This window comes from Stegodyphus dumicola, chromosome 6 (assembly GCF_044657685.1).
Source record: "Stegodyphus dumicola isolate Sdum_Otavi_A_Nest chromosome 6, ASM4465768v1".
Classification (NCBI taxonomy): Eukaryota; Metazoa; Arthropoda; class Arachnida; order Araneae; family Eresidae; genus Stegodyphus; species Stegodyphus dumicola.
The window spans coordinates 215,100,918-215,123,221 of NC_140773.1; positions in this window are offsets into that span (position 1 = coordinate 215,100,918).

Genomic DNA, 22,304 nt, shown 5'->3' on the forward strand with positions numbered 1-22,304 from the left:
AGTTGGGAATCAGAAATAGCAGTAATCGTGGAATATCAATATCGAGAATGTAAATGTAATAAAATAATAATATGAAGATATAACTGAAATCTCTACATGGAATGATGGGAAAAAATATCAACAAGTAGACTGGAAAAAATAATTGTTAAAATTATGGTTAGTGTTAAAAGAGTATATGTGATAGCGTCAGAGACATCTGTATTGGTTTGGGGGAAAGTAGCAAACTAAACGCAGCTCTTAATGGCCACTCATCTCAAAGAGGACTCTTTGGATCTGATCCAATGGTTTCATCAATTGTTTAACTATTGGAATTCTTTCAGGAAGTTTTTTGACTAAAAACTGCTAGAAATGCATTTTTTTTTTCCAACTGAATGTCTCATATGAGTAAACAAGAAGAAGTGACTCTAAAACGTAGTGACCCTAAAACGAAAGAGTTACACATACACATGTTGAGATAAAACAAGATGATAAAAAAGTGACAGATGAAATTCGGAAGTTTTCGAAAATCGAAATTAAACAGATAAGACCTTTAATAACTGTCAGAAAAATGTGCTAGATAAAGTATCGTATATTCCGACGTATAACGTGCACTTTTAATATAAAATACAAGAAAATAGAAATTTATGGTTCCGCGTTATACGTCGGATATAAAATGATAGATTTAAAAATAAGCAAAAGATGAGCATACAAAAATTATACGTCCCGTGTAGCTAAACACCGTTTGTCTAAATGCATTCCTTATGTCTCTAAAAAATTTCCTTATCTGATAACATGAAAAGTTCATCCTATTCTTCTTCCGTTATAACTTCAGGCAGATCATCGAATTCTGTTTCATCTTTACCATCACTGTCATTCTGATCCATAAATAATGGATCATCTTCTGTTTCATCTAGGTAGTTAAATATATTATATTTTTAAAGACTTTTGAATTATATCGGGATTCATTTCATTCCGTGTTTTTGTTATCCGATCATGCACTATTTCTAGATTGTCATGACGCATTGGGTCCCTTTTCCTTCCTTACCTTCGATGTTCACCTGGAAATTACGACTTCAAATCACTACAGAAAGAGAAGATATCTAACTGCTCATTCCGAGAATTCATTCGGATCGGAAGTGCATTCTTGCCTCAAATAATGTCCCCCTTTTCTCGAAACTCTAGAATTACATTCTTGTGCTCATATGCATTGGGTACAACGCACCCTCTTTGCAGAATTATTTCTCCCTCGAGCATTTCCTCCACACACGTGTTGTTCGCCTCATTGCTTTGTCAATTCATTAAATCATTGTTCAAAAGCTTGGGAAGAGTCTTCGAATGGATGATTTCCAAAGATAAGATCATCCCACATGAATCTTTCAGGTTTCTTCTTAAAGAAAAGGGTGCGCGTTATATGGCGAATATATCTAAAAACTCAAAAATGTAACTGAAACTATAAGTACTCGTTATACGCTAAAATATAACGGTAATATAAAGAAAAGGGAAGAACAAGGAGAGATAGCAAGGATATTGGGAAGGACCTGAAAGAAGAATTAAAATGAAATAAATAAATAAATAAATAAATAATCAAAATTTTCAAAAATTTGGGATTTCGCATGCCCGTATTCGCAGTAGGATTACGTCATTCAAAATGGGATGGCTCTAGGTACCGTTGTTTTATCACGATGCGAGAAATATACATACATTTGTGCAGATTCTTCATTATTTAATTTCTTTTAATATAATTCAGGGCGATAATATTTGGTTACAACAATCTGAAAAGTGAAACGGACATATATAGTGAAGCAAGGCAAAATTTCCTTTCGAAACTAATAGCCCTTTTGGGCTACCCCCCTTTGAGCTAAAAGAAAAAAAAAAGGGGGAGATATGAAGCAGAGAACCATTTTCTTTATTATTTCGGAATATAACCTCCACAAGCTTTTAGTAAAAATGAAATGGATCAACAGTGCCTGCTCTTCTAAACAATTCTCCTTATCCATAAATTTGCATCTCAAGCTCATCGATTTTTCTTACTGCTACTGCAAATTTCCGATATTATTTAAGAAAGATTTATATTAAGATGCTGTCTGGGGGATAAGAAGAATGTAAGTAGCAATAACTGTTCAAAAATCGCTTTTTCTGCGCTGAGACTTCGCAATGATTTTTATCATGTTTGGCGTTGTTATCACGCGATTTGTGAAAAAAAAATTGTGTGGAAAAAAAAGGAAAGAAATGGAGCAAAATATCTAATAAATCATCCAATCCCTTCAGAGATTTGCCATCCTTCATTCTTTTGTCTTCTGGGATGTGTTCTTTGACGTTTTGTTTTTTACTTATTTACTTTAAAGATGGGGGGGGGAGTGTAATTTCTTAACAAGGAGAAATCGTTATGCTTCATTACAGCTTGTCTCGGCAATAAACTCGGCAAAAATGGATCTCACAAATATATATATATATATATATACCACAAAGCCTAACGGAGGGGGAGAAAAAAGAGGAAATGTTCTTTTTTTCTTCATTGCTTAATTGTTATCACCATCGCCTCAAATTTTACTTTGTTTTTATTTAATAACGGTAGCTCCGATGTTGCCAGGGTGAGCAAATGGAAAATTTCGAAATATCGAGGTCAACTTTCAAGACAAGAGGCCTCAGTGGATTTTTGCTATAACGAAAAATGAAAAAAAAAAAAAAAAAAAAAAGAAGAAGAAGAAGAAGAAGAGGCGCTTGTCACCTCAAAAGCTGTACGAAATAAATTCTGATTCAAGGAAACGAGGCGCAGTTGACAGAACGGAATTTTTCTGATCGTAGGACGAAAGGATCTGTATTACGTAATATTTGTCACTGTGAAAATAACCCAAAATTTCCTTCCTTTTACTTTTAAGGAAAAAATAATGGGTTTGATGATCAATCTCACTTTCTTTTCTTCGTTGGAGTAAGGCGAGGGATTCGTTAGATCCGATTTCCAGCCATATTTCTTAATTTGCGATTTAAATACTCAGTTTACTTTCAAATGCCTCTTTCGGTGTTTGGAAAATTACATCAGCGGCAACGCATGAACTCATCTGGTACGTGTTTGGTCGCACGTATCAATAAAATTTTAGTATAAGACCCTTTTATGATGCTTCAAAATGGTTTTTGGGGGAGATTAAATAAAAAATAGTCATGTTATTTATATCAGTAGCTGTTGTTGTGAAGATTTATTTCACTTGCTTGAGAATAACATCAGCAGAAGCCCGCGGAATTCATTGTGGCAAGGAGCGCAAGATTGCTCCTGTCGTTGGCAAGAGCCTTGAGCGCTATTACAAGAAACAGCACGACTTTGCTCAGTTCTGCCCCCCACCAATTTGATGGAGAACACTCCGCTGGGGGGACGAGTCCGAGGGTCTACCACGCCTCTTTTCCTACCTCAATCTCGCGACAGAACTTTCAGCTCGCCGTATATTTAGAGTGCCGGGATGCCGTATAGACATTATACATTTACAAACATCTATGCCTTCGCCGGGATTCGATCCCCGGACGCGTAATGGCAAACCGCACATTGAGTTGATCAATGTTAAGGAATTTCTTTTACTGCGCAGTGCTCAGTGTTGTACCGTTGGCGTGGCAGGAAATAGTGGCGACTGAGCATAAGCAACCGTTACACGAGCCTGTTCATCATGTAGGTCTTATCGACTATTTACAATTACAATACTCCCAAAATTTATTTGTGCTTAATGCATTTGCTTTTGCATTTCATTTCGGTTTATTTTGTTCATAAACGTTATATTTAATATCAGTTATTTATAATAATTTCCTTGACTTTAATTCAGTAATTTAAACTTTTATTCTTTAATTTGTTAAAGTATATACGAATGGACCATGTACTTATTTACCATACGCAATTGCTTTTATTCCTCCCAAGTATATTCAATAAAGATTCAGCTAATATATGCTGCAATGTTTCCTATTTTGTAATCATTCTTAAACGAAAATTTAAGTCGTTTACAATCGATAGTTACCCTCTAAGTAATAAAGGAACTTACAACTTAACAAGTTTTAAAACCCCGAACTGTTTACGTCCAGATAAACAGAGAATCAACCACACACCGTATTTATCTTCTTTTAAAAAAAAATTGCACCAAAGTCGTAATTACGCCAAATTATCTTCTGGGCATGAGCTATATGCGAAATTCGTTTAGCATTGATCAACTGAATGTGCAGTTTGCCATTACGCATCCCGGACCCTTCGGTACGCAGTCAGAGTCACTAACCACAATCCCTTTGGGGGCAGCCACAACACTGCATTATATTGCCATCTTATATAAACCACAAAATACTTTATCACAAAAAAGGGAGGCGGAGAAGAGACGGAGGGGTGATGGCATGTTAGGTTGAGTCGTTAGAATTTAAAGACTAGGAAAGAATAAGAAAGATGAGGATGATATATTAATATTTCAATCATCGTTTGAGTCCATAAGCATAATATGGTCGCTAATTTTTATACATGTTTTCCTCTGTCTTGAAATTCAATGCATGTAACCTTCCGTAGTTAAGCGAAAAGACCTTAAAAATTTTTGGACTGCTAATTCATGCGTTTTTTAATCATAGAGTTCCTCCTCTGTAAGCACTGCAAAAAATCAACATCCAAAGCTTACACGTCACTTCAAAATGAGTCAAAACATTTTTGAGCGAATTCCCATTGTAAGGATTTATTTAACTGTATTAACCAGTTATTTTATGTTAATTATCTTTACTGTTTTTCTCGATTTCCTTTCTTCTGCCAGAATATTAATTTGTAGCTCCAGCGTATACAAATGAGGTAGAAAGCGATAGTATTTAAAGGAAGGTTTTAGATTGCTGAATCAGAGCGTGTTCTCCCTGCTGAAAGCCACATTATTAATTGAATCTCTTGGCAACAGGATATCCCAGGCGTTGCGTTATCTCACCATTAGACGTGTGACGTCGATATTAGGTTAGAGCCAACTTGTGCGCATTCCATCTGTGTAGCCTTTGGGCCAATTTACGATTTACTTAAGTTAAAACCCTTAATTTTGAGTTACGCCATAAATGCTGGTTGGTTGTGTAAGCACGAGATAATGCCATCTATTAATCTACTGATTTTTTTACATGTCTCTGTTGCAGTTTTAAGACATGGCGAGACATCTTCCAGAGTTCTTATCTAGTTTATGTTACCAAAGAAGATGAGACTCTACGTGGCATAGCACGAGCACTACCTCTTTTTAATTCTAAGGTAAGTCTCCGAATGAGAGCAACTGAGAATACCTCTAAGCACAGTGAATTGAGGATCTCTTGGTATCTAAGCGTGTTGTCATCTATCATGTCGTACTCCCCAATGCTGCTCTACTTAATCTGAACTCGTAAAAGCTTTCCACGGAGAACATACAAAATAAAGTCTCTTGAATAAAGTTTAGGGATGTCATTACTAACAAATTACCTGTTCAACACTTTGCGATTACGTAGAGAGTAATAAAGACAATACAGCACTGATTTACAAGAGGGATCTTCTCGAATTAGGACTCAGTCGGCAACACTGTAATTGATGAGGCTCTGGGGACTATATGTCTTTCAAAGCCCTGAAGAATAATGAAGGCGTGAAATTAAAATGATCGCAATTTCAATCGAAAATATACTTTTATTAAAACTATTAAAATATTGAGCATGTTTACAATAATTATTTTAGAAAAATACATAAATGGGGCTTAAAGTAAGTGCAATGTACGTGTCTCTAAATGAAGGTTAGAAGGGGAAAATTATAAAATATGAAAAAACATAAATGAAATTTAAAGTTATTGCATTTGAAATCTTTACTTCAGCGAGGCCATAATGTAATGTAGTCCAAAGGAGCTTTGTCACTGAGGGACTGAGGTATTTTGCGTCGAATCACTCTGAATGTCCATTTCACTTTTCAAACTGTTGCCACCCAATATTATCACCCTGCATTATATTTGAAGAAATTAAATCATGAAGAATCTGCATAAATATATGTATGTTTCTTGCACTGTGATAAAACAACGGTACCTAGAGCGATCCAGTTTTGAATGACGTAATCCTACTGCGAATATGGGCATGTGGAACCCCAAATTTGAAATTTGGAATTTGTTTTATTATTGATTTCATATTTTGTAAAACTTTAACGAATTTTTCATTAATAAACTCAAGGATTTCAAAGCGAGCAATGGCAACGTAGTACAGAAAATACATTTTTATCTTCAGCGCGCGAGACTGTATATCCGAAATTCTAAAGATAGGCTCAATTTAAAATTATTTTGCGATATTGCTCTTAAACTGAATTTTGTGGTTTAAGAGTGAAGAACATGATATTTAATAAATAAAGGTAACACACAAAATGTTAAAAAAACGCCCCTTTGGATGTAATTTAAAACCTGAAACCTTTCAGATCCACTTCTTTATTAATTTTCATTTGTACGTGTAGCGATGAAAGTATTTATTTTAAATTTATGATAAGAGTTCCGATCAGGCATGATTCAAGCATCATCCCAAGGCAAAGTAAGCCAAAAATACTAATTTTCTAATAACTTGTAAGTTATTTGCCATAAATACCGTTCCAGGCATGCAAAAAAATCCACGTGAGATTTCTTAAGCAGATATAATATTGTTACGAAATGTCCAGCCGCGGTAAGATAGCTTCCCTGCAGGTTTAGGGTAACCAGAAAATAGCAGGGGAAGACAGGGTTGCCATGTCTTCCTTCCCCTGCTAAAATGGGAAAATTTTGGGAAAATCCCCCATTTGGCGACAAAACTGTCGATATGCCAAGGACGAATGGAGAACCTTTTGAAACGAATTCTTACCGTTTTGGCCCAGAATGTTCTCGAGCGCAGGCCAAAAGCTATATAAACGCTGCTGGTACGTTAAGAGTCCATCGAGTTGATAGTCAGTCAATGAGTGCCTAGTCGAGTCAGGTAAGAGTGAGTGTCTCGTAGTCTAGTGCCGAGTTGGTCGTTCAGTGCATAGAGAGAATCTCTTAGGTATCGCGAGTTTAATCTTAGAGTGTGTTGAGCTCCGAGAACGACCGAACCGAGTCGGGAGCTGTACTCTAGTGTATCGTCGAGGGCATCGCGAGCTGTAGTGTGGAGAGTCTCGAGAGTACGTAGAGTTCCGATAACGACTGAGCAGAGTCGGGAGCTGTACTCTGGTGCATTGCTGTGAAGCTGTTTTCACAGTTATAGCCTGATAGTCTGAAGGCTATGGTTCCAGCGTGTTTACAGTCGTTCTTCGACGACTGTAAGCGCAATTTTAGAGCTGTCTTGAATAATACTGGCTAATAAATTGTATTTTGATGCTTCATCAAATGTCGTTATTCACTCCAAATCCACGAACTCGTACGTAATGTGAGAAAAAAGGTAACAACATAAAACTTTTTTTTATGTCATTTACGGGCACATACACGTTTTGAGACCATTTGGATTAACGCCATTTTGGGCTGAAAATCTTTAAAAACAGCTTATCTTAAATTTTTCGATACACAGTCTTGCGCGCTGGAGATAATTTCCCCTCTCCGTACGTTGCTCGCTTTGAAATCGTTGAGTTTCTTAATCAAAAACTCATAAATACTTTACAAAATATGAAACAGATAATTAAACAAATTCAAATTTCGGGTTTCCAGATGCCCATATTCAGGTGGAGACGTACGTTATTCACAGTTTGATGGCTCTAGGTACCTTTGTTTTATCACAGTGCGTGAAACATATATATATTTACGCAGATTCTTCATTATTTCATTTCTTTAAAATAACATAGGACGATAATATTTGCTGGCAACAATTTGGAAAATGATTTAGACTTTTAAAGTTTTCGCCGGAAAATGCCAAAACGAAATTAATAACCCTTCTGTGCTAACGCCGTTTGGGCTAAAAATGTGTTGTAACAAAAGGAGATCAAAGTTGGCTTTTAAAATAAAATAATCTAAATCAAAATGTCGTAAAAATAAGAAAAATGAGTATGAAAGTTAATGAAGTAGTATTTTGCAAGCTTCCTTCCACTTTTTTAATTTCTGAGCTTGTTTTGGAGGAAATAAACGCAACGAAAATATCTATGCACGAACATGATCAAGGTCTTATTTTTAAACTCTAAAGTGTTTAAATGTATTCTGGGTTTGAATTTTTCTCTTTCTTCTCTTAAGCAGTCAGAAAATTAACAAGAATGTAAACCTTCGTTTAACTTCTGTTTACTCCTTAATTTGAATAAATTCTCATGCTTTTAATAAGCGCTTTTAAGAATTTCTTTGTTTACGTGGTTTTCCAGTTTCCGCTTCTAAACTGAATTCGTTCCGAATAATTTTTTTTCTAAGATGTGAGAGCAAAACAATTTTAAGAAACTTTTCAAAAGCCAAAATGTTAGTAAAAAGATTTATTAAGAAAGAAAGTTTATTAAAAGCAATGGGATGGCTAATGAGAATAACATGAAACCGCCTTTGAGCATCGAAAATAAAAACTTGCGAATTTTTACAGTGAATAACAAAATAAATCAATTAAGTAAGTTTCTGAATTTTGGCAAAATTAATTTATCGTAATAGCAGGAACCTCCTATATCAATTTAAGCATTTGCAATAGTTTTCTGTAGTGAAGGATTCAGCAATTAGCAAATATGTGTAGATTGTAATACATACTAACACTCGGTATCATGATTAATTTTATGGGATAATAAATACGCCGTAACCAGCACTTTATCATCCACTGCATCGATGGCATATAACAAATATGCCAAATTTCAAAACGCGCCAACATGTAAATTCACGTATACCTCAGGAATAAAAAAATAAAAAAATTGAATAAAAAAACTCGATTAAATTAATAATTAATAAAAAAACTAAAATTTTCTTCAGCTATGCTTGGAAGTACATCTACTTTAAGATGATGGTAAAGATTTTATAAATTATAATTCGAAATTTTTTTCGAAAAATTAAAAAAAAAAAAAAAAAAAAAAAAAAAAACAAATTAAAAAAATAAATCATAAAAAAATGGGAGAATTTTATTTGGAATGAACGTAAATTTCGAAATGTGAAAGGAAGAATCAAATAAGCTTAATAAAAAAAGAGATATTAATAAATATATACCAAATTCAAAATCGAAATATGGAAAAAAATGGGTATGCCATTTCAGAAAAAGTCCGATTTTGCGTCAAAATACCTATGTTAGAAAAATGCTATATATAAATCTAATATAAACCCTAAGGGGCATATAAAACGCAAATTAAATTTCGACAATCGGTCCAGTAGAACGGGAGATAATAACGCCCCCCCTTTTTTTGTGCAAGGTGTACTAGAATTTTTAAGAAAGTGGATGTCTGGAGACAGAAATCCAATGCACTTATGTGTGTTTACTGAACAGGGTGTCAAAAATCTCTAGAAAATGGTACTTATTCTCGAATATGCGTCCTTCTGCTATTAACTGATTATTAACCGTAAGTAAAATATCAATTTTTAACGTTCGTTGTGTCTTTCAGTGTTCGAGATCCGTCAACAACATCGTATATAAAAAAACATAGTCGCAATTCGAAATCGCAAATGAGTTTACCCCGCACCCTTGCACCCATTATCCTTGGTCAAGGGCATAAAATGCGTTTGCATAGTGATGGAAGATATTAAAATAACAAACGAAACCCGAAATCTCGAGCTGTAAGGCGACTTTAGAGTCAGCGACGCGTGAAATATTGCTGTTCTCACCGCTATAATGTCGGTGATATTTTGCTGTGGTTGTTCAACTTCGAGACTCAGTTCAATGAAGTAATAAAAACATTTTCAAATCTTTTCAACTTTTAATGAAGTCAGGGACACCTAAACGGAAATCATTAAAGTGGCCTGGAGGCGAAGTCAAAGATATCTGGAAAGATGAAAGAAGGAATGAAAAGTGGAAGGGAATTTTGAATAAACTGTGCGTCTTGAGCTTCACAAAAGACTCATTCCAGAAACACATAAGTAAAACAAAATTACTTTCCTTGTACAGGATTCTTTAAAAACTAATTTCTTTGTTTTTAAACAAATTCCAAAACAAATAAAGGTTCCACTAATGTTTGAAATAAGCGATGCCATTGTATTTTGTTATTAGCAAGGAATGAATCGTAATTTTTCTCATATAATGAACGATTTCCACCAGGACTTTTGCTCAAAAAGGCCTTACGAAAAAAAAAAAAAAGTTTTCGGAAACTTTTTTTTCGTTTCGAATGAAATGAAAATTTAAAAAAAAAAATCGATTTAAAAACTTCAGATTACAGTCTACTAAGTCTGTTCGCACACTTTTTAGACGATTTTCATTCTAATGACAAAAATAGTTTATCTAAAATTTTTGAGTTTTGAATGTTTAATTTGATAACCCTTAATCTTCACTAGCTTTCTACACCGTAATTTCTAAGAAAATAAAGCTTTTTTTTTTTTTTTTTTTTTGTATCGAAAGAGATATTTTATCTCACTCCTCTTGAAACGTTTTCGAGTCTAAGAAGAACTACAGGTCGACGTTTGGACAATTCGCTTTTTAAAAGTCCAAAAGCACAAACATCCGTGAATCATACATCAGGAAATTTAGAATGGAATGTGAATGAAGCCTCGATACCCGTTTTCTTGTTCTATTTTTTCCAGGAAATTAACAGTGGATTTTGACGCGCCGCTGCTTGTTTTGTCTTGATGCAGTTCTACTGACTGATTGTGTGTAAAGGGAAGGTATTTAATATTTGAAAATTGGGTATAAAATACGAGTATATTTGTGATAATCTGCGGAGTTGATTTTAACATTTTTCTCCACACTCTTTATTATAAATTTACCTTTATATGAAAAACCAAAAACAATTATAAAACCCTGAAAAAAACTTTCTTTAGATTCCTTGTTTTAAGATTTTTTCCTCCTCTTTGATAATACTAAATAGATCTATTTTTATTTCAGCCACTTAAGTACGCCAAAGATTTGTCTATTTTGACAACACTAGTCCATTTTTGTCCGGATAAATGTTTCTCGTAAAGAATTCTGCAGCGCGTTTTGCGTTCGGCGATATGTCATGGAGAAAGGCGATGCACATTATGTTTTTTCGTCTTTTCAAAATTCAAATCAGCAGTAATCGATATAGTTGACGCCAAGTATTTTAATCGATTATAGTTGACGCCAAGTATTTTAATGATTTTGCAACTATTTTTGATTTGGAGTTTTTCTTTTTACATTATAAATATCTTACTTTTGCAACATTCGAAACATTTCGTTTTTCCTTGGATCCGTATTTGGAACAATTTTTCCACTTGAAGCTAAATTTTGGCGTTTTTTCCCCTTTGTTAGATTACCTATTGTAGCTTTAGTTATCTAAAAGCCATGGCTTTCGCAACGTTTTTTAATAACTTAGATACGAATAATTTTCTTCGGAAAGAACCAAACATAGTTTCCATCCATTGCTTCTTTAAAAGCGACATTTTGCATGAAAACAAAACTGTCAAGTAACAAACGATATTTTCAAAGATATAGTTGCAGTTAAAAAAATTCCAAACAATTTTTTCTTTTAACAGCAAAGCAAAATCGTCTAAAAATGCGCGAACAGCTTTTGTAAAACTTTTGAGAATTCACCAAAAAAACTTCGAAAAGCTATAATATTTTGTAGAAATATAATAAAAGAAAACTTACGATCCGATCAAGGTATATGTATCTCTCAGTTAGATCCTTAAAACAGTTTTAAGTTAAGAAGTTAAGATAGGTTTAATAATTTAAGACATAATAACTCAAGAATTCGAAATAGAATGTCTTACATTTAAAAAGAACTATTTAAATAGGCAAAGCAAATAGGTACAAAAAAAGAAATATTGCTGTGATATTAATTCCTCATAAATTATCCCCACATGAAAATTTGAGAGCCTATTTAAGAAAGAGAAGACTTAATAATTCAAAATGCAGTTCTACATCTAATTCATTGAATCGCTTGTACACGAACCTTGCGATAAATAACTCAAGTAGCACATTTTTATTTTACCAGGATGCCATATCCGCTAACTGAAAGCAGAGCTCGTTGCTGCTGGTACTCTGCAACCCAGATGCGTAGCACATCAATTTCAAATTTTAAAATTACCGATTATATGCCCAATAAAAATATTAAAAATATAATGAGCTTGTAAATTTTTGATTTGTTGAGTTTATTACAATAAGCAATGTACTATTATACTTATACTATCAAGGCTTTCTTTTCAAAATGTAGCAAATTTTAAAATTATCGGCTTATTAGACCGGTTGAAAGGATAATGCAGTCGCAGCGTAACGCGATGTGACTTAAATAATACACTCATGTCCATAAATTAAGGATAATTCGGAGTCACGCGGAAATCGAACTCTAGAATCTATATATCACCTGTAAAATCACTACACACATCTTCAAGAATTATATGAAAATTTCAGGAAGTAACCAGATGACACCGATGGTACGTCGCAATGACGAGAGTGTAACAGTGTGATATACAAAGAATACAGGCAAAGAAGTAAAATTGTTCGCAGGCGCTTTATAAGCATTTCAGTGCAATAACCGAATAGTTATGACACAAAGGGCGCATTTGGATGATTTCTTACGTGGTAGAATTATTGGCCGTCTGGAATGTGGGCGTACCCAAGTGGAAGTATCAGACGAACTTGGAATTGCCCAGAGTGTCATCTCCAGGCTTTGGCAACGATTCCAAGATGATGGTAATGTGACTAGACGTTACAACACAGGTCGCCCCAGAGTTACAACGCCGAATGAGGACCGCTATTTGGCAGTTACTGCCAAAAGAAACAGGCGGAGCACAGTCTCAGACCTGTCTCGTCAGCTCTCTTCAGCCACTGGTACGACAATTTCAAGGTAGACCGTGTACAGACGCTTAGGGCAGATTGGTCTATATGCGTTCCACTGTCAGATACGTTCCACTTATCGCAACTCACTGTTGCCTGCGGTTAGCCTGGAGTAGAGAGCATGCATTGTGGACACCGCAACAGTGGGCTTGTGTGATGTTTTCCGACGACTCCAGGTTTAGTTTGCAGTCTGATTCTCGCCGGACTTTCATATGGAGAGCTCCGGGTACCCGTTACCACCAAGAAAACATCATTGAAAGACACCGTTACGGTGGTGCAGGAGTGCTCGTTTGGGGTGGAATTATTCTGGGTTCGAGAACTGACCTGCATGTTAAAATTGGAACCATGACAAGCCAAATCTATCGGGACGTCATTCTGGAACAACATGTACGTTTGTTTCGGAGCGCCATGGGCGCACAATTTGTGTTTATGGATGACAACACCCGTCCTCACCGTGCAAACATCGTAAGCGAATGCCTTCAATCGGAGGATATCACCCGTATGAACTGCCCAGCATTCTCACCGGACTTGAATCCAGTAGAGCACGTGTGGGACATGCTTGGCCGAAGAGTTGCAGCCCGTCAATCTGTTCCTACATATCTACCGGAACTTCGGAGAGCATTGCTTTTTGAGTGGTGTAATATCCCTCAAGATCAGATCGATAATTTGATACTTAGCATGCCTAGGCGTTGTACGGACTGTATTGCATCGGAGACATACAATGTATTAACAATCGTACCAACCATGTAATATTGTTTTTTTGTAAATAGGGGTTTTTTTTTTTTTGCAATTTTCTCCAATTAGAAAAAATTGCTAATTTTTTTAATAATATCAAGCATATAGCATCGTTTTTTGCTCTTTACCTTTTGTTTAATAAATAAGCTTTACAAATAAGTCAAATTTGTTTTGCTTCTAACTCTTCCTTTGCCTGATTTTGCATTATCCTTAATTTATGGACATGAGTGTAAATAGGCTACAGATGTTTCTAAAGCTGAAAATGAAAATTAAGTATATTATTTAATGCGGTAGTCTCAAACGCAAATTGCGCGCGAGTCAAATGCTCGATTTAAAAGTAGCTGAAAAACAAATAAATAAATAAATAAAAAGTCTGTAAGCTTTCAGATTTTATAACATTATGCCCAAACGGGTGTTTTTTTTTTCAGTTACAGACACATACACGCTTTGAGAGTATTTGATCTAACGCCACATTGGGCTAAAAATATTCAAAACAGCATATCTTTAGAATTTTCGATAGCCTGTCTTGCGCGCTGGAGACAAAAAATGTTTTTTCCTTATAGTGTTGCCACTGCTTGCTGTGAAAATTTTGAGTTTCTTAATCATAAATTCGTTAACGTTTTACAAAAAATGAAATAGATAATAGAACAAATTCCAAATTCGGACTTCCAGTTGCCCATGTTCGGGTGGAGGAATATGTTATTTAAAATTTCACGACGCTAAGTACCGTTATTGTTTCCCAATGCGAAAAACGTACATGCATTCATGCAGATTCTTCATTATTTAGTTTCTTTAAATATAACACAGGTCGATAATTGGTGGCAACAATTTGAAAAGTGATTTTGACATTTAAATTCATTCGATGCAAAATGCCGTTTCGGGAATAATAGTCCATCTGGGCTAAAGCCCATCTGGTCTAAGGGAAAAAAAAAAAAAAAAAAAAAGAAAAGGAACAAAGAAAGAAAGAAAAAGATTTTTGTCCTGGTTGACAAAACGAAATTTATTAAATTAATTAAAAAAATATTACATATTTGTCAAAACATACATATTGCAAAGAAAATATTCAAATTCAAATATTGCAAAGAAAATTTTCTTTCTAAAAACTTAAGCTGGTATTTGCAAGAAATTTTTGTTGGCTCTAATTTATAATTCAAACGCATTGACATCTAAATATTCAAATTTTCAGATTGGTATTTATTAAAATAATTGTAATGTATTGAAATAACCACTAACCTTAAACTACAAAGAAATTTAAGGCGGCTCCTAAAAGGAACAAAATTTAAGAACAAATAATGGCAACTTATTCCCTTTCTTTCATTTATTACAGTTTTGTGTGACATCTACAGAAAAAATAATATTTAAATGTAAATAATTATAAACATTTTTGTTTCTTACTAGGCGTTTCAGTTACAACACTTCACAGCATTTCGATTTTCATAAAGTTTATAATCTTGGAGAAAAAATAGAAAATTTTTTTCATCATAAATTGTGGATACTTATCGGCAGTCTGGTTCTTTTCTTATTAATATTTAACTACAAAATAAAACTGTTCACATGTATCCCATTCGTTATCATCTGTTCACATTCGTAATCGTAAGGGTATTTATCTTGTGACAAGAACTAATAAAAGTTAATCAAATTTGTACCTAAAAATATATGAATAAGATTTATATCACAGTGTAAATTAATTAATTGGATTTCTAAATTTTCCGAAGGGCTACTCGCACTCGTTTTTGATAATGAAAATGATGTAAAATTGGGCTCCAAACCACTAAAACCTAAAATTTTTTCTTCGAATTCTTGTCAAAATAATTCTAATTATTTTGCGGGAAATATTTCTCAGGCTGCATAAAAATGCTTTGGCGGACATCAGTTCGAGATCACTAGGTTAATACACTCAGAGAAATGACATTGCTTATTTGCTGATATATATAAGAAGCTAATATTAACTTGGAATAGTACATTTTATATGATTGTATTATTCCTTCTTCGGGGGAGAGGGGGGAAGGCCACCATACCTCTCGACTACAATAATTTAAATTCCTGCATATTAATATTTATTCGGTATATTTGAAACAAAAGTTTTGTAAGAAGAGACATGGCAGAATTTTTCATGACGCAACCAAAAAAATGTTTTTTCAATGGATTAAATTTAAGATTTAAAAATATAATTTCTAATTAACAGGTGATTTTTTTTTTAATTCTTGTACACCTCGAAAAATTTTTTTTGCATCTGAAAGCATAAATCATTTTTGACAAAGAGGAAAAAATGGCTAATTGCTTTGTCATTTTCAGTATGTTAAATTTGATGAATTAATTTTTAATTAATAATTAATTAAATAAATCCTGAATAAAAATGTAATGTTTTTTAAAAATTACTTTACATTCTTTTCTCGAATATTATATGGTATAAACCTTCTTTACCATTTTATTCTAGATTCATATTTGTAGAGAATTTGACAAGGTAATTAAAGTTTGTACACTTTTTTTTGGCTTATAGTTCGATAATTTTTTACATTCTTTCACTTTGTCATTACAACTCCCCCCTTCCTCAGCTTTGTTTTTTTTTTTTTTATTGATATCATCGTAACTCATAAATTCGCACAGTGGCTTCAATATATAATTATCATACAAGATAATTTCGTTTTCTTTTTAATATGTTTCCAATAATGTGGTATTACATTCTGGTGGATGGCATCGAGAACTAGAGCATCTAGTGTGTGAATAAAAACGCTATGTCGAATGGATAATAATCCGTGTTAATTTTACAATTTTTGTTAAGTACAGTGAATTTCTTCCCAGCGACCTCTTCCTGTAAACGACCGTCTCTGAAAATGATTAGCACTTCAGAGAACATTAAAAAATATCTGGTGAGGACACCATATGACTTCTTTGTACGGCCTATGAAATTATGCACAGCTTTAGCTGCATTTCATTTAAACTTATTTCCCCGAATTTCGTTAGAGATATATTTCTCATTTAATCAATTCAGTTCTCATTTCGCCGCAAGAAAAAAACATATAAAAACTCAAAACGTCTTCATCAAAAATTGTAAGATCGTAACGTAAAACACCAAACAGAGTTAAAAACCTTTAAAAAACAATTTTTACAATTAAAATTAGAGTTTAAATTAATTAAAATTAAGCAGAAAGATAGATTTTTCGGTGTACAATACTTTTGGCACCACCCGGCAAAAAGACATTGAAATTGGTTCAAAAACTGACTGAATTCACTATGCTACTAAATTCAAATGTAAACAAATGGTGGCGTCGTTAAGCTTAATGGAACCGAAGCAACTTTTAAATTGTTGATAGTTTTACAACTATTGCACGCAGATTAAATAAAGACATAAAAGCCTTAACCGGAACATAAGAACAATGTAATTCAATCACTTTTAGAGCAAAAAGTGCACAATTTACAAAATATAAGAATAAAAAAGCTCACATCACCGAGTCGGGTAACTGAGTGAGTGTATATATATTTATGTAACTTTGGTAAGGCCGACTGCAACCAAAAAAGGAGGCGCGCATCTATAAGTTACCAGTCTCATACAAAAAAATTTCTACGTTCTGAGACTACTGTTTTTTGAGTTATGCGAGATACATACATACGTACTTACAGACGTCAAGAAGAAATCTCTTCTGAATCCACATTAAATCCATTTTACAATCCGTTTGGGGAAAAAGAGTCCTTTATTCTATACGTACGTGCAGATGTAACGCAAAAACACCGTTCAAATGGAATCGAGATCAGTCAAAATAGATATGTTCGTTGAAATACGGCACCCGAAATTTTTTGCCATTTCAATACTTCCTTTACTTCGTACAAGGAAGTGAAACAGTCAATACTGAAAACTGCAGTGAATGCACAATTACATTACTCTACCGAGATCATCAGAGACCACTAAAATATCTAATTTCGCTATCAGAACAAAGTAAATCACATCTTACATGAATCAAAGAGTTAATTTTCTTTTTTTTTTTTCTGATAGTAGAAAATTATTTTTGGGGAATATTGTAGTTCACCATCAATTCAATGTGATTTAGTTGTTTGTTTTCCTAACGCATTCAAGTGTATGACGGCCTTAAATAGCGTATGACGGCTAGCTATTCAGCATCATATAATTTATCATACAGGTTTGTTTTGGATTATGTAAAAGCCTTTTATTAAATATCTGTCATATTTTTATACATTTTTAAGCCAAACCTTTTCATTTCCTATCAGAGTGGGTGGTATAATGTAAATAACCAGCATAGAAATGGTTTCGAATCATCTCACAATCGATCATATTGACGTCTAATTTGACAGCTCGATGCATTTATGTGTGTTTTAAAAAAATCTTTGCATATTTTAAGTGTTTAATCTTAGACTGAAATGTTAATAAGTCAAAAAATAAATGCTTTCAAGTTTAGAAACAACATTAAAAGGTTCTGAAGAAGCTGCTGGCGATCTGGCTCAGAGGAGATAGCAGATTTCAAATGATGAATCCTTTAATAATAAGTATTGAGTGCTTTTTATTTTATTAAATAATATTTACAACGCTGAATTTGATTTAATTCTGAATTTCTTTTACGTGAAAGATCTTTCTTCTGCATTTTAAAGTATTATTTACTCAGATGATTTTAGAAATTCAATATAAAATTATATTTCTTTATCTTTTATTCGTTCATTTATTTTTGCTACAGCAATTGCTACTTATATTTGTAGTTTGTTCGTGATTGTTTTAATACTGTTGCGTTCTACGAGTTCGCGGATTTGGAGTAATTGATGATAACATTTGATGAAGAATCAAAACACGATTTATTCGCCAGTAAGCACTATTACACAGGAAAGCTGCAAAGACGCGTTTACACTCTTTGGAAAACTACGACAAAAGTGCTGATAAATTCAGCAGCACGGCGTCCAGGCTATGCTGATGATGAAGACAGCTTCACGGCAAAGCACTGAAGTACAGCTCTCGAGTCGGTCGATCGCTCTCAAACTAATCTCTGAACTCAAAATACACTACTACTCTCCCAGAACAGGCAGGGTTATATATAGCTTAACCTGCCTTGGAGAATACTCTCAAGAATAAGACGACCATTCCACCAAAGACCAATATTGTCTGGAATCATGGAGGGTCGCCTTAGAAAAGGCTCAATGTAATTGGTATATTTTTTAAATGTGTGCGTGTGTAGAGAAGGGGAGTGTTAAGAGTTGACTGCTTCAAATGACGATTCTTTTTGCTCTTTCCTGAGAGACATTTAAGAGCAAAGCTAGCGAATACTTTGTAATTAAACAAAGATTTATCCGATAAGGAATAATGGGACTTCAGTAGCATTTGTAAAGCCGCTAACTCTTTAAATTAATGATAATGTTCTGGATATTGATTCATTTGTGTAGAATAAAATCAAAAACTTAAGAGAAACTGGTTTAAATATTTTAAAAATTAGTTTACATTAAAGATAGCAAGGAACCTCAGTAGAAAAAAAAAATTCAACAAGAATATATTTTACAATCCTTCCATCTGTTGTTCCATTTAATATAATTTTTTGGAAAATTGTAAGTCTTTTGTACTATAATTAATTTAGAAGTTTGGAAAACGGAACGAGCACCAAAAACTGAAAAACGCATTTTTTCCTTTTGTAAATATCTTCTGAAATCGATACACGTGTCAGTTGAATAGAAAGTCAAAAATCAATTCTTTTAAGTTTTAAACTCAACGAACTCCGCTAGAGCAAAAAAAGTTCATTTAAAGGGAAAAGAAATCAAGTTTTTTTTTTCTTTTTCGTTTTCGTTTTCTTTATTATTCCTCGCTTTCTTTCAGATTTCTTATTTTGCATTTTTCTATTCTTTAGAACTAGCGATTCAGTTACTTTCCAAGTTCTTTTTTTTTTTTTTTTTTTTTTTTCCCCTATCTCTGATTTCAACCTTCACTGTTGAATAAATGTTGATGCTGATGGCTCTGTAGCTCTTGAAATCGAGTCAAAAATTAAATTCTTTGTAGTAAATTAGGTTCAATGGCACTTGGGCAGTTGGAAGCCCGAATTCTGAATTTGTTTTATTATCTATTTCAAATTTTGTAAAACTTCAACGAATTTTTGATTAACAAACTCAACGATTTCAAAGAGAGGAATGGCAACACTGCACTGGATGAAAACATTTTTATCTCCAGCGCGATCGGAAATTCTAAAGATTACTGTTTTGCGGTTTTTAAATACTTTGTGATATTGCTGTTGAATTGAATTGTATGTGGTTTAAGTGCGAAGAACATGATATTTAATGAATAAAGCTAACATACAAAACATTAAAAAATCGCTCTTTTGGAAGTAATATAAAATCTAAAAGCTTTCAGATTTCTTTTTTTATTCTTTCTTGAACATATATTTTTTCGTATCCCGTCAGAGACAACTCAATCTTAGAAAAACCTACTGATGGTAACTAAATTGAATAGAGTATAAAAATTAATTCTTTATGATCTGAAGCCACGGCTATGATAATAATATAAGCTATAATTCTTTATGATTTGAAGCCACAGTATGACGAAACAGTGTTTTGTTTCCCCACATGTGTATTTTACTTAATCTATGCTTGTGCTTATGTATCTTTCATTAATTTTTTTAAACTAAAATGAAGCTATGGCAAATGTATTTCGAACTTGTCACTGTAACCTTTTTCAACCTCTGAAAACCCACAGTAATAATACCAATGGGTGCAGTCAGCAATTTTCTAGAAATGACTTTATATATAGTAGGTAATTCTTTGAATCACAGCTGTGAGCAATTATAAGTGTTTCAATTCCCAGCCACCCGCAATGCCAGTTAGCAGATGATAGACAGCTAAACGTTTATTTCATAAAATTGCTACCAATTCTCGAGAGGCACGCCGAACATTTGGTGAACGTAATGGGGCCCCCATGATGGTCAATGTTATAAAAAATAATGTATGACAGTAAAAGAAGAAAAAGACCCATTTCCGAAGAACAGTTAACGCAGCAGGTTATTAAGTTCAATCAAGGAGAAAGAATATGCTTTTATCACACAGGCAAAACCAGAGGAAGAAAGGGGGAAAACGTTTTTTTCACAATGTGGAACATACAGAGTCTTTCTAAATAGTATTGCTCTACCGAAAAAACATAGTGTACCCCTTTTGTGCGGAACAATTTTAAGAACACACTGGTTACACAAAGAACCCATTTCGCGTCATCACCATTTCGTTACACATCGTCGAGATTTATGTCTGTCTGGATGACAGACAATACACGCTTTCCCTCCTTTCCCACTTCAGTAAGCACTTCCCAAGCGCTTGGTCTTCTCTCTCGTTCACGCTGACCTCGATATTTTTTTGAAATCTTCCATCCGATCTTATCATCAGTGACGAAAGTTGTCTGTAGGAAAGAGGAGATTAGCTTTTTTTTATTTTTTTCGGCATCCCTTTCTCTAATTTTTTCTTCTTTCTTTAACTCTTTCTTGTTTTCCTTGTGTACTTTTCCACCGCTTTATTTTTACGCGCAGAAAGGAGGTGATGCGGTGAAACAATTTGCACTTCGTGTGAAGTTTAAAAACATCCAGAACATAAAAAGTAAAGGCCGATTTCAGAAGGGCGTGTTGGTATATTCTCCAGTGAATGCAAACTGCATATATTTTACAGACCATTGGAATAAGGTCTGTAATTACTGTACCGCTGATTCAATTTATTAAATATTTTGATGCTGAATCCTTTTTTAGTTTCAAGTTTGCGTTTGCTTAAAAACAAGCGTAACAGGTTTTCTTTGACGCAATTTTTTATGAAAGCGTTCAAAACTGTGAAAGAATGTCCCCCTGCTGCTACTGCTTTTCTAAGGATTTAAACTAATTATTAATTTACTAAAGCTGTTCTCACATTTTTTAGACGACTTTGCTTATCTATTAAAAAATGTCTGCTTGTAATAATAATAATAATAATAATAATAATACTGCAGTTATATTTTTAAAAGTATAAATTATCGTCTGCTGCTTTACAGCTTTATTTTTATGCAAAATGGCGCTTTTAAAGAAGCAATGGCAGGAAGGCTATGTTTGCGCTTTTTCCGAACAAAATTACTCGTATATAATTATTAAAAATATGTTGTGAAAGCTATGACTTTCCAGCATAAAGCAACGATAGATAATACTGTCAATAAGAGAGGAGAATAACGTCAAAGTTTGGCTTAAAGGAGAAAAAAATTGTCCAAAATACATATTCAAGGAAGAAACGGAATGTTTCGAATGTGGCAAAGGTAAGAACTTTAATGTTAAAAAAAAATCTCTAAAGGACAGTAGCATAGTCATTAACATGCTCTGTCAACTGTAAAAAAGATGACTAATGCATTTTTGAATCTTAAAGAGATGAAAAGCAATATGCATCGTCTTTCTCCACGACATATCACCGAAAGCAGAACGCGCTCTAGAATTCTTTGCGAGAAACAATTATTCCAACAGAAATGGAAAAATGTTGTCACAATAGATGAGTCTTGGGTATAGGGTATATTTAAATGACTGCAGTAAAAGGAAATCCATTTATTATTATTAAAGAGAAAAAAATTCTTAGAGCATGTTCAAAGAATTTAAAGAACGTTTTTCAAAGGATTTATGATTGTTGCTGGTTCTTGATATAACAGCAAATAAAAATTAAAGACAGTGCAGAAAAATGCTAAGGTCAACTATTATCAAGAACATGTTTTAACCCAGTTCTCAAATATGAAATACCTTCTCTTTCCTCATAGTGTCATCAGTCAGTAGAACTGCATCAAGACAAAACAAGCAGCCGCAGGACAAAATCTACAGTTACTT